The sequence below is a fragment of the Ixodes scapularis genome, unplaced genomic scaffold (assembly GCF_016920785.2).
Source record: "Ixodes scapularis isolate PalLabHiFi unplaced genomic scaffold, ASM1692078v2 PGA_scaffold5__190_contigs__length_132052651, whole genome shotgun sequence".
Lineage (NCBI taxonomy): Eukaryota > Metazoa > Arthropoda > Arachnida > Ixodida > Ixodidae > Ixodes > Ixodes scapularis.
Window position 1 is genome coordinate 20,114,176 of NW_024609880.1, and position 9,131 is coordinate 20,123,306.

Sequence of the window (9,131 nt, forward strand, 5' to 3'; positions counted from 1 at the left end):
TACTTCGGACGTTCCAAAGAGCTCCGTTGCCTCGGAGACTTGAACTGGTGCTTCCAGATAATACATGGTCGTCAAGGCGCCGCCAAAGGCGGCCTCCGGTGGTTTATTTTTGTTCAAACGACCCCACAGTTTACTCATTGCTTAAAAGTACATCAGGACGGTGCACTTTTAAAGGGGGGAGTAATTCCGCGTGTATGACCGACGAGGAACTCTTCACCGTACATCTAGAATATTCGTGTTTATTCTTACCCCGAGTGTAAAAAATAAGAAGGCCCGATTGACCTTGCCAAGTGAATCTCACCCTAGCTTACTTCCGAACCTTCTGGGGCGGATGCTCCAGAAACCGAGTGTATTAAATAAGGAACCGAGCGCGGTATTGCCGACTCATTCACTTTCGCGCTAGCCAACTGTCGGGCCGACGCACCGACGCTTGCTGCATGCCACCCCAACGTTTTTTTTTTTTTTTTGGCATAAGTCTGTCGAGCAAACTTCTTCTACTTCATTACTTATCGTATCTTCGCCTTCATCCGTGAAAATATTCACAAGCTCTGATAACTTGAAATGCTCCCCCATATACGCATACGCAGGTGTTGTGCGCCTAGTGCCTTTAGGCATTTATGTGTGAGATGAGTCTGCCCATCGGCAGGTACTGCGTTTCGCCTGAGTTCATGAGACGCTGGTCGCCCTGCAGCACGTGAAGTAAAGTAGAGCCTGTTTACTTCAACGCAGAGAAAGTCAGATGTTGTCGCCTCCCGCGATCGGAATATTGAATCCGAGTGGATCAAGATGCAGTGGACAATTACAAGCATGAAAGTTGACGGGGAGTCCTGCAGTTATATGTGCTCCGTTGCCCAAGAAACCTATATTTTGAATTACAACTAATCTGCTCTGAAATAATTTATTTCAATAAGAGCAAAAATGTAGTTGTGTTTACGTGCACTGTCAACCGAAGGTGCATCTGAAAAAAAACAAGACAATTATTTTTGTCGCAGCCTTCGCAAAGTTTTGTAATTTTGTTAAATACGAAAAAAAAAAAAAAATATTGAACTCTTTCTTGAAGAGATATCTAAAAGACTACGTAGCGTTCTTATTAAACCAAGACAACTCGAGGATACAACACTTTGCCTAGCCACGGTCGTTTACTTTGGCGTCGAAGCGCTCGGGGATCAACAGAAGAGAGACGCCTTTCTTTTTCCAGGTAAACCCCTCCCTGTGTCGACATCCTGGTTGACAACGACAAGCCCCACTTCGCACTTTTTGTAACTCTTATTTGGAACATCTCTTTCTACCGCGCCTTTCAGTGATGCATTGATGCCTGAACCAGACCTGTGAGACCTTGCGCACTCTTTGGAAGAGGGCTTCAAGCAACTACTTTCGAAGGCATCTTGAACACTTTCGGCGAACTTCGTTATGCATGCATGAAGTTGCTTTTTTTTCTCTTTTTTTGCTCTTTCTTTGTTTATTTTTTGTTCGGAGAATTTAGACGCTTCCTCTGGCATTGTTCTTCCAAAGTCGCACTTTTTCTCGGTGTCGCCTCTCTTTTTGTATTCTGCCTCTTCACGTCTTCCAAATGTTATTTCCCTTTTTGTTTTGTATTATTTTTCTTTGTTCCCAGCTGTCGAAGGAAGTGGGTGTCCAAAGACGCGGAAAAGACTTTTAAGCACTCTCTTTAAGAAATAAAAACACGTAAATAACAGACTTTCTGGTGGTTGGATATTCTTCGATCCTCTTCCCTCAGGCTCCGTATACCCGTCTGCAGGACGCAGCGCGCAGCGTCCTAAGAGAACAACACCAAACAGTCTTAAATTTATGCTGGATGTTTGTTTGTTTCTTTGTACTCTCTTTTACGGTGCATTTTTGCGTTGCTTCAATGTTTCTAGAATTTCGGCTTCACTATTTTTATTTCCAGAGCAGCACAGGGTTTACCTCAGAAGCTTTTTTCGCATTGCCTTCTTTTCCCACAATCCGGAGCCTTCCAAGATCGCCGGACTCGCAAAAGCAGCCTAAATCGTTCAGCTTAATCGGAGCGCGTCTCTGCCATTAATCTGCGACCCTCCAGTTGTGGACTTTGGGATAAGTAAATGCACCTGGCCTTCTAAAACGCGCATGCGCAGTTCCATCTTCAGAGCCGGGGAGTTAACTTCGCGTTGAGTAGACGAGCGTGCGTGACCGAGCTAGTCTCTCCGTGCAGGAATGCCCTTAATCTTCCGCCATTTTCTAGCTTCCTCTTTCTCATCATGGCGTCCAGGCGTTGGTGGTGCTCTGTAATTGGTGTCGGTAACAGATCGAATTGGCGTGTCTGCAGCGCACAAGATAACTCACACACACAGACCACAGGCACACCGTCAAAAAAGAGCATCTCAGGACGCGCTGGGTATGAACGCTTTTTTGAATTTTTGTTTGCTTCCTGTGCACCAAAAACAGTAAAAAAAAACAGCAAAAAAGTACTGACACATTGCTAATTTTTTTCTGCTTATAAGTAGGACAACTATTATTCTGCCTGGTATTTTGTTCCCTTCTAACGTTTCACAGCATAACGCACCTGTTATCTTCTACTAGAGTCTAGGTATAGCAACTCCTTATCGGAAAGTGATATAGAATGTCTACTAGCACATGTGCCACTCAGCTTCGCGATACTTGCTTCTTCGATAATTTCTCTTGTGAGTGGGTGACGATTCTTGCTGATCTTGAGCTTTTGAAGTTGGCTGAGCATCTGAAACCGCTGCAGCGAATGTCTAAAGTTTTAAATTTTCTACTCGGATGTTGTTTTTGGATTCCCTTAGTCGGTCTTTAACACATCTTCCTGTTCGATCTATGCAAAGTATGCAACACTAAAGGGAGAAGGAATAAGCCACTCCTCCTGAGCAAGAGATGTGAAGGGTTTTGTACTTTTTGTGCAGCCTTTATGTGTTTTTGGTGTTGAGTTATCTTTCACGCAAACCAGTGAGCTAATAAGGCGCCTAAATTACACAATCTTTGATCGGTTACCTACTTCTTGAGGTTATGGGATATGTGGAGTATGAAGGATATAACTGCCGGTCGTGGGGGACCCTTTCTGTCTCGTGATTTGTTGGGTGTTGTTTTACCATTTTTATTTTTGTAGGAGGCTTTGATCCACATTGGTTAAGAGGTGTGATAGGTAACCCGCTCTCTGTGTCCTGGATACCTGTGCTGCAAAACTTATTTGGACTGAATACAGGCAGAACTTGAAAATAAAGTTTCTTGAAGCACTGATTTATTATACCAATTTTGATCGACTTAGAATGAGCCGAACCATAATTAAGAAATGTTTTTTTCCACCTAGGTTCATATAACCAACATATATGGCAGGGCGAAATTGACAGTCTAATGTCCAGAAACCTTAAGCATCCTTGCTCACGATGCTCATGTTTTTTATCTAACGGGTCTAAACATATTTATAATTTGGAGAGCACTCTGGCCGCAATGCTGGGGAAGTCTTGTTCGTTAATATATAGGAGTAGTAAGAAATAATATAAGCAGCGAAACTGCCACTTTTGAGGGGTTTTGGCATTTTTTAAGTAATTTGCAAGAATTAGATAACTGAGAATCGGTGCTATGCAAAACCCGATTCAGACCCCCCATTTTTCATCTAAAATAAGTTAGCTACGAAAAAAGAAGTGAATCAAAGTGTTTATGTGAGGTGCTTGATTTAAGCTTTGCTTTCATGTCGAACAAAGCCAGAATCTTAGCTTACAAATATTTTTCAGGGTCGAGACAGTCAAAATTGACTGTCCCTAAAAGAGACCCAGGAATGAATGCTTTTAAAGGGCATATTTTGCAAACTTTTTTTTTTCTAAAGATCTTTACAACACTGCAATTGCAACGTCTGACACAACCATGTGATGCTCCTATGCACAAAGCACTGAGAAAACAATTTTTCCCATTCTCGTTGAATACATGCAATTATACATAGGCTGGTATTTGAGTCAGAATGTATGTATTGCCCAGCGTACAATGAATAATAACCTGATAATGTTAATACCACAATTTAGCGAACCTAGTCAGTAGCTTAAATATAAGGTTTAGAAACTACTACCATTCACGGGACACTTGCTGTGACCAATCGTCCTTTGGACGAATTATCCTATGACGAATGTTACGCTGTCACGAATGGTCCTGTTACGAGTTGCCCTATGACCAGTCGGCATGTGACGGATTGTCTTCATCCCGAATGGCTCAACCCTATCTGCTACACCTGGAGGATTCCTGACGTAAGCGCTAGTTCGAACGTAAGTCGCCAGTCTAGCGATCCCCAAGAAAAAAAAAAAAAAAAAACGCAGGCTAGCATGAAGCTATTTGGTATCTGCATGTCTTTAAATTTCGTTATTCTAAGGATGAATGGGGCTTGGGAAAGAAATCGTGGTGAACCTGATCATTGCAAAAAATATGATTAGAGGTAATAGCGATCCCTCCAAATTGCTTCCGGGATAAAACTTTTCGCAATGGCGCGTGCATGTAGCTACGATATGTGACTTTATCCTGCCCAAGAGATGCGGTACATCAATATGATTTTGGAGGAATTTCTGTTAAATTACTACATGTTGGTAATTCCTTTGAGGTTTTGGTGACATATGTGCTGCCTTGTGTCGTAGGATTTATCATACATGCTGCTTATTAAACACTATACGCATATAGAGAGTGTTTCACGAAAAGTGCACGAATTCGATATTGTGAAAACTACGCGTCGCAACATAAAAAGGCTTGTGTCGTTTTGGTCCTGGGGCTATTTGGAAAAATTAATACAATCCTGGATAATTAGATTGCAAATTATTTTTGCCTGACTAACTTTTTTAATATTGTGTTTATGAGCATAGTTTCAATTAGAAAATTGCTCACCATCATCGAAAAACACTAAATCAATAAATTGCAGAACGATATACGGCACGCCCAGCATTTTATGGCTTTTTGAAAAACCGCACAAATTCGACGGGTTTTATGTTTTGGTTTGCCATCGGAGCGCATCTCAGCCCCGACGGCACCGCACCCCGTGGATAAATAGTGCTACCAACCTCTGCTGCGCTGTCCTCGCGCGACTCAGCAGAGGCTCCTTGCACTACTTCTCCACGGGGCGCGGTGCCGTCGGGGCCGAGATGCGTTCCGATTAAAAACCGAAACTTAAAAACCCGTCGAATTTGTGCGGTCTTTCAGAAAGCCAAAAATGCTTCGTGTCCCTTCTATCATTCCGCAATTTGTTGATTTATTGTTAGCGTCGCGCGCTCTAGCCTGCGCATGCGCGTCGTCACCATTCGCCAATCCAAGACGCAGTTTGAAGCTGCGCGCACGCTAAGTTTGGAACACGCAACGATAACACAATCGCAAAGTGCTTGCGTTTGGACGTTTAAGCAATACTAAAACTCAGTATTGACATTTCCTGATGTTTGTGTATGTCATGTTCTGTACAAGGCCGCTGGCGAAATTAGGTTTCAACATTTACGATGCGGATGTTTGCAGAGTCACACTGAGGAAAGTAACCATTCAATCAATGGTCATTGTACTCACACTGCTCAGCAACAGCACCGCGCTTCCGGTCAAAATTCTACGGATCCCCAGGTGGCGGGTTCGAATCCCGACCGAGGTGCCCGCAATCGGAGGCTTATTGCGGAGAAGGCGCCGTGTAACCGAGCTTTCGGTTGCACGTCAAAATATCCCCAGGTGGTCGAAATTAATCCTCGGTCCCTACTGGGGCGTGCCAGATGCCCATCGTAGGTTTGGCACGTAAAACCCCCAAATTTGACCGGTCAAAATTGTCCCTATTGTTTACGTTTTGCCGAATTATATTGTGAATTTTGGTTTCGCCAATGTCAGTTGTGTTCGACCCACCATGTGTTCCTTCGTTCAGAAGACGATATTTCCGTTGCGTCATCATACATTCAATTTTTAATATCGGTTTTCCGAGTGTTGATATAAACACTTGAACATGTGATTCCGGGACTCGAAGATCGTCCCTTTAAAAATAAAAAGCAAATGATACGCCTTCGGGATTTCATAAGCAAAAACCTTCGGCGTATAAGGCATGAACATTTCGCCCACCTCCTCAAGGCCCGTCGTTATTTATATTGTCACGAATGACAGACGATGAGGCAGAAGAAAACGCAATGAAATAAAGATTGAATGGGGCGAACTTGTGCTAGAAACAAAAAACGGAGAACAGACGTCGACACAAGCAGCAGCGAGCTGCGATGGAGGAAGAAACCTGCAACGCTGCGTTGGCATAACGGCTAGCTATTGCGAGAGAGAATCACCGAATGAATCGGCAATACGGCGCGTGGCTCTTTATCTCCTATGCTCGTCATCTCGAATATTCGAACTAGCGACCTAGAATGTTCGGGAAAAAGCTAGGGCGAGGCTGACTCCGTCACGCTCGGGGTAAGAGTGTATGCATATGTTCTAGATGAACGGAGAAGCTACAGCGCCGCGGTTCCGGTAGAAATCGCACACACTGTTAATGTTTTCCAGAATTATATTGTGGATCATCTTTTCGTCGATGTAAGTTGTGTATATCCCACCATGTGTTTCTTCGTTCAAGAGACAAAATTTCCGTCGCTTTATCGTATTGTCAGGAATAGCAAGTGATGAGGCGACGAAAACTGATGTAAACTAAACCTTTAATGGGGCGAACTTGTGTCCACAATAAAAAGGGAACAGAAGATAACAATAGAGCTTCACGGGCGTCGAAGTCGGCGTAACCGCAGGATCGAACGCTGGGGCGAGACTGACTGCGGCTCGCCACGCGGAGCCCCTCATGTACATGCGTGGGCTTCTGGAATAATCGGCGTAGAAGGTTTGACGCGGGGAACATTCGGACCTCGAACAGGCCCCCCCCCCCCCCCCCCCCCCCTGCAACACGCAAAAGTAGGAATATTGGAGCTTCTACGCGGTGCTGAAAGGCGAGTATTTTATTATGTGCTGCGATCATTATATTGGTTGTTTGGAGATCGAATCGGTATTTGCCGAGCGTTCGAACGCTCATTAAAAACTCAAACGTGCCGGAGCACCCACAGCCAAGCTGACAAGCTTGCTCTCGTCGTGGAGTAAACAAGGAAACGCCTTCATTAGACCCTTTTCAGAGAAACCCAGAAGTTGATTAATGTTGAAAATGTTCCTCGTTGCCAGCGGCTTTCCGGGAGTTATGAATTCCGTGTAGCAAAGTCTTCAAGTTTGTCGTCTACGCCGGGCGGCGGAAAAAAGCTCACCGGAGAAAAGCTCACCGGAGAAAAGCTCACCGGAGATAAGCTCACCGGAGAAAAGCTCACCGCAAAACTGGCAGATGCGGAGAAAAGCTCACCGATTTTTTTTTTTTTTTGACTTAGCGGATTTTGCGTTAAACGTGGCAATTTAACACAATTTGCATTCGCCACCTCATTGAAAAAAAAACAAAAAAAGAAGTCCTCTTTCTTGTAATATTCTTGAAGGTCATTGGGCATAATTACTAATTCCTCAGAAATTATAATCCCCCATTCTGTAAATTAATAAAGCCGCAAAAATTATATCAGAACGTCGTACACCGGTAAAAAAGACAACAATTTATTGACAATTGAGGGTTCGCCGTGGGTAGCTCTGTCAAATAAAGAGGTTTGTTCTTTGTGAGCTAGTATGAATAGCGGTGTGTGAACCGCTTCAGCTCTAAATATTCTGTAGTGCCTAATAGTTAAGTAGGTATTTGTTGATGCAATCAGTGTCGGCTGCGCTGTTTTCTTTCTGTTAATTTCACTAAGAAAACTTTAGTTGCGAGAACAGCTTCGTCGTGTCGTGTTTGTTGTCTTCACTCCGTCGTCGTCGTTTGAGCGGTTTTCATCATGTATAACGTTTGCCAACTCGCCGTATTCGCTACCTTACAGAAGACTATTTCTTATATAGGTCACGAGTAACAACGGTGCCAGTGTGCAGCTCTGAAAGTCATGAGTGGCTCACCTTAGAAGGGCATTATCACACAAAAGCAACGTGCGGAAACACCAGCACGAACGGCTAGAAAACGTGCATGTCCGCGGAAGAAAGAAGCCTCGATATCCTATTGACTGTTTTATCCTGTTTTCATAGGTTAATAAAAGCTTCAAAAAGAATTTCAGGCACCGCGTTGTTGCGCATGCACTTTCGAATTTTCGGCATTTACAGTTTTGATTTTTAGGTTTTAGGAAGACATAAGTTTTCGAACTTCTTCATGTTATTCAAGTTCATAAAATTTTCAGTTAGGCTTTAGTTGCCTAGAGAGTAAGCCGCAGAAAACACTGGCCCGCAATCATTAATTTGGGAGCAATATACCCAATAAGCTTAACAAATAATACAAAAAAGGACATTTTATTTTTTTATAAAGTTGACGAATTCTAAGGATAATAAATTGATATATGTTGATATATACTTGATATATACTATACCCAATAAATTGATATATACTATACCCAATAAGCTTAACGAATTTTACAAAAAGGGACATTTTCTTTTTTACAAAGTTGACGAATTTTAATGATAATAAATTGATATATGTTACGCATGATCCAACAGCCTCCATATGAAAAGAAAACAAAAAGTTGGTGAGCTCTTCTCCGCATCCGCCGGTTTTGTGGTGAGCTTTTCTCCGGTGAGCTTATCTCCGGTGAGCTTTTCTCCGGTGAGCTTTTCTCCGGTGAGCTTTTCTCCGGGATTCGTCTGCTACACCCAACTCATAGAAACCGCCACCGACTCCGCGGTAACTCTAGGTAACTCCTTTCTGATTGAGCTGCACTACATTTTAGAGCGCAGCTCTTAGGTGCCCGTTTCCGGCTTGAGCGGCGTCGCCGTCGCCGCCGCCGTCGCCGTCGGCGTAACCAAGGTCACCCCAAGGTCACTTGACCCCCAAGGTCACGTGACCCCTCAGGTCATGTGCCCCCGAGGACACGTGACCCCTCCCAAGGTCACCTCAAGGTCACGTGACCCCCCAAGGTGACCCCCACGTGACCCCCAAGGTCACGTGACCCGCAAGGTCACGTGACCCTCCGGGGTCACGTGGACCCTCCAAGGTCACGTGAACCCCCGAGGTCACGTGGACCCCCTCCCCGAGGTCACGTAACCCCCATTCTCGCCCCCCCCCCCCCCCCGAAGTCACGTGACACCCCCCCGAAAAGCCGCCAAAAAGA